Raw genomic sequence first — 9,126 nt, 5'->3', positions numbered from 1 at the left:
AGGAATAAAGTAAAAGCCACCAGGTATCTCACCCCCAGCATTTATATCTATCCTTTTAGATGTTTTCTATGCATGTACATGTAATATGTGCAAGAATGTGATCTCATTAGGACAGTATCATAAATACCCTGTATCCGTTTTCTATTGCTGTAGAACAGTTTACCAGCATTCCAAGACCCAGTCCTTGTAAAGTTATCTGGTCCTTTGAGGAATTAGGAAGTTTACCTCTTTATCATTCCCACCATCCTTGTGTATATAAACATCTCCATCACGGTTATTATTTTCCCAGCATCTGAATGACATGTTATACCACTGGCAGCTAAAGTTCTTGAACGAAAATCTTACCTTAAAGCTCAAATCCAATCAGCTGGCTCCAAGCCTGGGTCCCCTTTCTAGGACAAGCGGTGGTGGTTCTTTGGGAGACTGGAGACACGCAGGCAGCAGAGGACAGCTGAGATGGGGGAGCTGACAAGCCTGTGAAGTGGGACAAGAGAGAGGAAAGTGTAAATTAATTCGTAAAAGTAAAACCGGGCTTCCATGTATTTTATTCAGCAGTTTCCAACAAGAGCCAAACTGCTCAGCCTGGGCTATATACAGGAGGGCCTAGTTTTTCTTGTTAAGTCCCCGACATAGGGGAGTTGATGTACAGCCCCCTTTCAAGCCGGGAAACGTGCAATCTAACGACAGTCTATGGGAATCTGCTTCTTCATAGGAAAATAGAAAGGCGGAGACAGGATGCACAGGAGATGGGGAGGCGGCCCCTTATCACTCAGGGTTCACTTTCATTTCCAGAGATTTCCTGCCTCTCAAACGTTAAAGCACCACAAACAGGAGCCTCGCCTGATGCCTTTGCCCTTGTGCGTCTTTCCAAGCTGGGAAAGCTGTCTGGCAGGATCCAGAGACACTAGCAGGTTTGTAGTCTTTGACACAGCATATCAGATGCTGTGGTTTGGCTCCCTTGGCTCAGAGTCCGAGCTCCTTCCTGTGTCTTTGAGCTCTGGGAGGTGAAATGCCACATTTCCAGATGGCCTTGCAGACACAGCCCAGGTGTGAGCTCTGTCCCCCAGACGCCTGGCTTCAGAACTGAGTCAGGAGGCGAGCGGGCAGGATATGGGGCTCCCGTCTCCTGGCACAGCTAAGGCAGCAGGACCTCACAGCAGGCCGCTGCCCGGCTGGGTGGGTCTGCTTCTTCTGGCAGAAACAGGGAAACGCGGGGCTAGAAATTGTCCCCAGCCCTGTGGAAAATGCTCCATCCACATTTTCAGTCATGCCAACCATTTGGAAACCACGGAATACGTGATAGAAATGTTTTTTGCTTAAGCCAGCCAGAGTAGTTTCCATTATCTGCAACTGAATGCCCACCAGGCCCGGTGTGTCGGGGTCTCTAAGACCATCCTTGGGCTTCATGGGTCACTGGAAGGACTCAGAGGACCAAAAGTTGTTCCATTCACAGTTACAGGTTATTATAGCAGAAGGATAGAGCAACATCTCAAAGGGAAAGTCACGTGGGCAAAGTCTGGGGGAAACCAGACACAAGCTTCCGAGAGTCCCCTCCCAGCAGCGCCACGGGACTCACTTAATTCCTTCAGCAGTGATGGGTGACACCATGGCTGCAAGACTGCCCCACCTGCCGCAGAGGGAGAGCAGGTGTTCAGCATAAACCACCTGGAGAAACCATGACAGCAGGCATCAGCCCCTGGGCATGCAGAACACTCCTCCAGTACGTGTACCCCGAGAGCTCGGTCCCCAGGAGCCAGCCAAGGGCAGACATGGAAGCAGCCCATTCCTGGGAATGTGCACGGTCCCAGGGACCCGGAGCTGCTGCCTTAACCCTCTCCTGCCCACCAGGAATCCCACTTCTGGACAGGTAAAGAGTTACCCAAAATATGCAAGACACTAAAAACTACAAAGATGGTAACTGTAATTTAAAACAGCCAAAAGCTGGGGGTGGGAGTAGAGGTTTGGTGACTAGAGGTCTCACGATAGGAAGATGTTACGTCAATTATGTTTCATCCACTTAACTAAGTTTTAGGCCACCACTAAACACCAGTATGGTAAAATGATTATATGGGATGAAAAGTCAGGGTATAAAAGTGTACACAACCTCACTGCCCGATGTACAGTGAGGCCAAACAATACCAAAACGTTGGACTTCGGAGCAGACAAAGGTTTACTGCAGGGCACCGCAAGGAGATGGATGGCTCAAGCCTTAAAAACCCTTATGTCCCTGAAAGCTTTCAGCAAAGCCCCCTTACAGGAAAGGTGAGGGAGGGGCGTGGTTAGTTGCTGCAGACTTCTTGGTGTCAGATCTGTTGTTGTTGAGGTCGGGTCATGGTCAAGTCACAATGTTCCTGTAAAACTCCCCCTAAACAAATGTGATCTCTGTTCTGATAAGAAAGGGCAAGGTCCCAAGGCTCAACTTTCGCCCTCCGAGGTCCAGGCCCTGGCTAAGAGGAAGGGGTCCCTGCGGGGGGCTAGGGGGTGGGTGTGTGTACCCTGCCCCGGAGCCTTCGTCCAGCAACAGGTCTGGGCCCTCCCTCCAGTGCCCAGGCTCTGCTGAAAAGGCAGATCTCGGTTGGCGGCGCCCTCAAGGCCGGGTCCCCAGATCCTGCCCAGCCGTCATCACTGAGGGAGCCAGGCGCCCAGGACCCAACTGGCCCTCAGGCTCCTCAGGCCACCCAGATGGCAGGGTCAGGTCCTCCAGACTGTGTCCCATCCAAACTGCCGCTGCCATTAGGTCACAGTGGCGGGGATGGGGAAGAGGGTCACTGCCGCCTCAGGGCCTGGGCCCAGCCAGTGGGTGGCCTTGGTGAGGGCTCTGGAACCCTGCAGGACACACCCCCAGTCTGTTCCCTGGGCCCCCCAGCTCACCTGCCAGGCCCGAGGCCGGATAGCTCGAAGGCCCCGGGGAGAAGGCCAGGATCCGCCTCTTACCTCACTCTCGCCTGAGGACCACCATTCCATGGACCACTGGCTGAATGAGCCCACTAACAGTGGCTCATTGACAGTTGGTCACTTGGGGGAGGTGCCCACTGCGGTGCCGAGCAATGGTTGAGTGGGACCTCTGACACAGCTCTAGCCATGGTGTTTGTGGTCTCCCGGTAACCACTGCCTGGTGACAGCGTGGGGGCGTGGGTGATAACAGCATGCAGCAATGGCTGTGCTAAGGGCTGCATGCTGCTGTGCTCTATTACAATTCCCCCGTTTTCTTTGATACTCCTCAGTCTTGAGGAGAACACGTGGGTATGTTTTGGACAGAGTGGCTAATCATAAACTCGGCAGAGGAACTCGGTTTCTGGGGGACTTGGTCTCCACTTCCAATCCTGTTTCATCCTTCCCCAAGTCTTTCAGGGAATCGGACGATGACTGCTCTAGCTAATTCCTGCTGAAATGGGGTGTAGTCCTACCTTGATGTGGGGAATGGATACCAAATTGGAAATATTCCCAAGTTACAAGTCCTGGATCCAAGTCTTGTATAAGAAAGATCTTATATAAGGGATTCAGGAAAATAAGACTGAAAACCAGTCTGGATCTTGCACTCTGGGAGAGACTTGTTGCCAGATAGCCAGATTCACAGAAGTATAATTTACCAAATTGCTGTAAGTCATGAGTAACTTGAGGGGAAGGGCTTCCCTATATCTGGAGAACACAGATCAAAATCAGTAATATTCCAGACAAAACCCATAAACATAACCATATACACCAGTTTATTCAGTAACCAATCCTTTTACTTTTTATGAAGCCATCAGGTCTTCCATTAGGATTTTAAATTTCTTACCCAGTTCAGTGGTATAACTTGAAATTTACTCGAGATCTGTGTTTGTCAAAAAGTCCTTCCTATGAATCTTCTTGAAGATGAAGCACTTTTTGTTTTTTAACATCTTTATTAGAGTATAATTGCTTTACAATGGTGTGTTAGTTTCTGCTTTATAACAAAGTGAATCAGTTATACATATACATATGTCCCCGTATCTCTTCCCTCTTGCATCTCCCTCCCTCCCACCCTCCGTATCCCACCCCTCTAGGTGGTCACAAAGCACCGAGATGATCTCCCTGTGCTATACAGCTGCTTCCCACTAGCTATCTATTTTACATTTGGTAGGGTATATATGTCCATGCAACTCTCTCACGTTGTCCCAGCTTACCCCTGCCCCTCCCCGTATCCTCAATTCCATTCTCTAGTAGGTCTGCATCTTTATTCCCTTCTTGCCCCTAAGTTCTTCTGACCATTTTTTTTCTTTTTTTAGATTCCATATATATGTGTTACCATATAGTATTTGTTTTTCTTTTTCTGACTTACTTCACTCTATATGGCAGTCTCTAGGTCCATCCACCTCACTACAAATAACTCAGTTTCGTTCCTTTTTATGGCTAAGTAATATTCCATTGTATATATGTGCCACATCTTCTTTATCCATTCATCTGTCGATGGACACTTAGGTTGCTTCCATGTCCTGGCTATTGTAAATAGACCTGCAATGAACATTTTGGTACATGACTCTTTTTGAATTATAGTTTTCTCAGGGTATATGCCCAGTAGTGGGATTGCTGGGTCGTATGGTAGTTCTATTTTTAGTTTTTTAAGGAACCTCCATACTGTTCTCCATAGTGGCTGTATCAATTTACATTCCCACCAACAGTGCAAGAGAGTTCCCTTTTCTCCACACCCTCTCCAGCATTTATTGTTTGTAGATTTTTTGATGATGGCCATTCTGACCGGTGTGAGATGATATCTCATTGTAGTTTTGATTTGCATTTCTCTAATGATTAATGATGTTGAGCATTCTTTCATGTGTTTGTTGGCAATCTGTATATCTTCTTTAGAGAAATGTCTATTTAGGACCTCTGCCCATTTTTGGATTGGGTTGTTTGTTTTTTTGATATTAAGCTACATGAGTTGCTTGTATGTTTTGGAGATTAATCCTTTGTCAGTTGCTTCATTTGCAAATATTTCTCCCATTCTGAGGGTTGTCTTTTCGTCTTGTCTATGGTTTCCTTTGCTGTGCAAAAGCTTTTAAGTTTCATTAGTTCCCATTTGTTTATTTTTCTTTTTATTTCCATTTCTCTAGGAGGTGGGTCAAAAAGGATCTCACTGTGATTTATGTCATAGAGTGTTCTGCCTATGTTTTCCTCTAAGAGTTTGATGGTGTCTGGCCTTACATTTAGGTCTTTAATCCATTTTGAATTTATTTTTGTGTATGGTGTTAGGGAGTGTTCTAATTTCATTCTTTTACATGTAGCTGTCCAGTTTTCCCATCACCACTTATTGAAGAGGCTGGCTTTTCTCCACTGTATAAGTTTGCCTCCTTTATCAAAGATAAGGTGACCATATGTGCGTGGGTTTATCTCTGGGCTTTTATCCTGTTCCATTGATCTATATTTCTGTTTTTGTGCCAGTACCATACTGTATTGATTACTATGGCTTTGTAGTATAGTCTGAAGTCAGGAAGCCTGATTCCTCCAGCTCCGTTTTTCTTTCTCAAGATTGCTTTGGATATTCGGGGTCTTTTGTGTTTCCATACAAATTGTGAAATTTTTTGTTCTAGTTCTGTGAACAATGCCAGTGGTAGTTTCATAGGGATTGAACTGAATCTGTAGATTACTTCGGGTAGTAGAGTCATTTTCACAATGTTGATTCTTCCAATCCAAGAACATGGTATATCTCTCCATCTACTTGTATCATCTTTAATTTCTTTCATCAGTGTCTTATAATTTTCTGCATACAGGTCTTTTGTCTCCTTAGGTAGGTTTATTCCTAGGTATTTTATTCTTTTTGTTGTAATAGTAAATGGGAGTGTTTCCTTAATTTCTCTTTCAGATTTTTCATCATTAGTGTATAGGAATGCAAGAGATTTCTGTGGATTAATTTTGTATCCTGCTACTCTACCAAATTCATTGATTAGCTCTAGTAGTTTTCTGGTAGCATCTTTAGGATTCTCTATGTATAGTATATCATGTCATCTGCAAACAGTGACAGCTTTACTTCTTCTTTTCCGATTGGGATTCCTTTTATTTTTTTCTTCTCTGATTGCTGTGCCTAAAACTTCCAAAACTATGTTGAATAATAGTGGTGAGAGTGGGCAACCTTGCCTTGTTCCTGATCTTAGTGGAAATGGTTTCAGTTTTTCACCATTGAGGACGATGTTGGCTGTGGGTTTGTCATATATGGCCTTTATTATGTTGAGGAAAGTTCCCTCTATGCCTACTTTCTGCAGGGTTTTTATCATAAATGGGTGTTGAATTTTGTCGAAAGCTTTCTCTGCATCTATTGAGATGATCATATTGTTTTTCTCCTTCAATTTGTTAATATGGTGTATCACATTGATTGATTTGCGTATATTGAAGAATCCTTGCATTCCTGGGATAAACCCCACTTGATCATAGTGTATGATTCTTTTAATGTGCTGTTGGATTCTGTTTGCTAGTATTTTTTTTTTTTATAAAGTAAGCCCCCAGAAGAGAGTACAGAATCTTGTTCACTCAGTTTAAATTTTTTTATTTATTTATTTATTTATTTATTTATTTATTTATGGCTGTGTTGGGTCTTCGTTTCTGTGCTAGGGCTTTCCCCAGTTGCGGCAAGCAAGGGCCACTCTTCGTTGCGGTGCGCGGGCCTCTCACCATCGCGGCCTCTCCCACTGTGGAGCACAGGCTCCAGACGCGCAGGCTCAGTAACTGTGGCTCACGGGCCAAGTTGCTCCGCGGCATGTGGGATCTTCCCAGACCAGGGCTCGAACCCGTGTCCCCTGCATTGGCAGGCAGATTCTCAACCACTGCGCCACCAGGGAAGCCCTGTTTGCTAGTATTTTGTTGAGGATTTTTGCATCTATGTTCATCAGTGATATTGGTCTGTAGTTTTCTTTCTTTGTGACATATTTGTCTGGTTTTGGTATCAGGGTGATGGTGGCCTTGTAGAATGAGTTTGGGAGTGTTCCTCCCTCTGCTATATTTTGGAAGAGTTTGAGAAGGATAGGTGTTAGCTCTTCTCTAAATGTTTGATAGAATTCGCCTGTGAAGCCATCTGGTCCTGGGCTTTTGTTTGTTGGAAGATTTTTCATCACAGTTTCAATTTCAGTGCTTGTGATTGGTCTGTTCATATTTTCTATTTTTTCCTGGTTCAGTCTCGGAAGGTTGTGCATTTCTAAGAATTTGTGCATTTCTTCCAGGTTGTCCATTTTATTGGCATAGAGTTGCTTGTAGTAATCTCTCATGATCCTTTGTATTTCTGCAGTGTCAGTTGTTACTTCTCCTTTTTCATTTCTAATTCTATTGATTTGAGTCTTCTCCCTTTTTTTCTTCATGAGTCTGGCTAATGGTTTATCAATTTTGTTTATCTTCTCAAAGAACCAGCTTTTAGTTTTACTGATCTTTGCTATTGTTTCCTTCATTTCTTTTTCATTTATTTCTGATCTGATCTTTATGATTTCTTTCTTTTTGCTAACTTTGGGGGTTTTTTGTTCTGCTTTCTCTAATTGCTTTAGGTGTAAGGTTAGATTGTTCATTTGAGATGTTTCTTGTTTCTTAAGGTAGGCTTGTGTAGCTTTAAACTTCCCTCTTAGAATGGCTTTTGCTGCATGCCGTAGGTTTAGGGTCGTTATGTTTTCATTCTCATTTGTTTCTAGGTATTTTTTGATTTCCTCTTTGATTTCTTCAGTGATATCTTGGTTATTAGTGTGTTGTTTAGCCTCCATGTGTTTGTATTTCTTACAGATTTTTTCCTGTAATTGATATCTACTCCCATAGCGTTGTGGTGGGATAAGATACTTGGTATGATTTCAATTTTCTTAAATTTACCAAGGCTTGATTTTTGACCCAAGATATGATCTATCCTGGAGAATGTTCCATGAGCACTTGAGAAGAATGTGTATTCTGTTGTTTTTGGGTGGAATGTCCTATAAATATCAATTAAGTCCATCTTGTTTAATGTATCATTTAAAGCTTGTGTTTCCTTATTTTCATTTTGGATGATCTGTCCATTGGTGAAAGAGGGGTGCTAAAGTCCCCTACTATGATTGTGTTACTGTCGATTTCCCCTTTTATGGCTGTTAGCATTTGCCTTATATATTGAGGTGCTCCTATGTTGGGTGCATAAATATTTACAATTGTTATATCTTCTGAAGATGAAGCACTTTTGCAAAGCATCAGCTTAACTGTCTATTAAAGACTTAAAAAGGCAAAGTTAAAGATCTGATTACAATGGATTGACAAAGAAGCTTAATCAAGTTGCAGTGATATAACCAGACTTATGGCTGATAGATTATACCAGGGCATATCTACATTTCTGACACTTTATATAATTTCTAGAATATCTACAGTAGTAACGTTTATCCATACTGGATAATCTTAGAAGGCTTATCACTCCTTTGACAATGCTTCCCATGTAATTCAATACACCAAATAATACTTATTAAATATTCCCCCTTGACATGACTTAAGGCCCCCCTAAAGAATGCCAAAGTTAGCTGGAGGTCAAAAACCTTAATTAAAATTTGATATTTGGGAAGTTTGTCAAAAAGTTTCAAAATACTTAGTCAAATAAGATCATCGGTCACTGTAAGACAATACTTGTTTCTTATCCAAAGTGAGAAGAGATCTTAAAAGCAAATACAGATCACTTAAAGGCAAGGAAGTTCATATAACCTCTTATCAAAAGCAGCATTCTAAGCAAACTTGTTCTCTTAGCAGAGAGGAACCAAATCCAGTCTTGCACCAGCTTACTTTTAATAACAAAATCCAGTTACCTAAATTTAATCTAATCTCAGCCCAACCATGCATAAAACTCCGTTTTTACTCAAAACATAGATCCTACTTTCTCACTTTATACTGAAAATTTTTTTCATTCGATTATTTTTAGTAGCTTTAAGTACATATTTAGATTAGAATCCTCAACTCTTAAACACCTTAATTTTTAGTGAAAACCAAGAGGCAAGTAATTGTGAACTGCTTGTCATTCCAGCATTTTCTGATTGGAAATTTATGCTTTAGTTTTCCTCTCCTAAGAAGGCAAAGGTAGATAAAGTTAGATTTACCCAGCGACCAGCGTTCAAATATTTTATCCTGCTTGAAATGACCCAGAGAGTCAATGGATTCTTGTCATTTAACTTAGTTCAGTTTCAAGTTACCAAA

This window comes from Balaenoptera ricei, chromosome 6 (genome assembly GCF_028023285.1).
Source record: "Balaenoptera ricei isolate mBalRic1 chromosome 6, mBalRic1.hap2, whole genome shotgun sequence".
NCBI lineage: Eukaryota > Metazoa > Chordata > Mammalia > Artiodactyla > Balaenopteridae > Balaenoptera > Balaenoptera ricei.
This window is presented reverse-complemented; position numbering follows the sequence as displayed.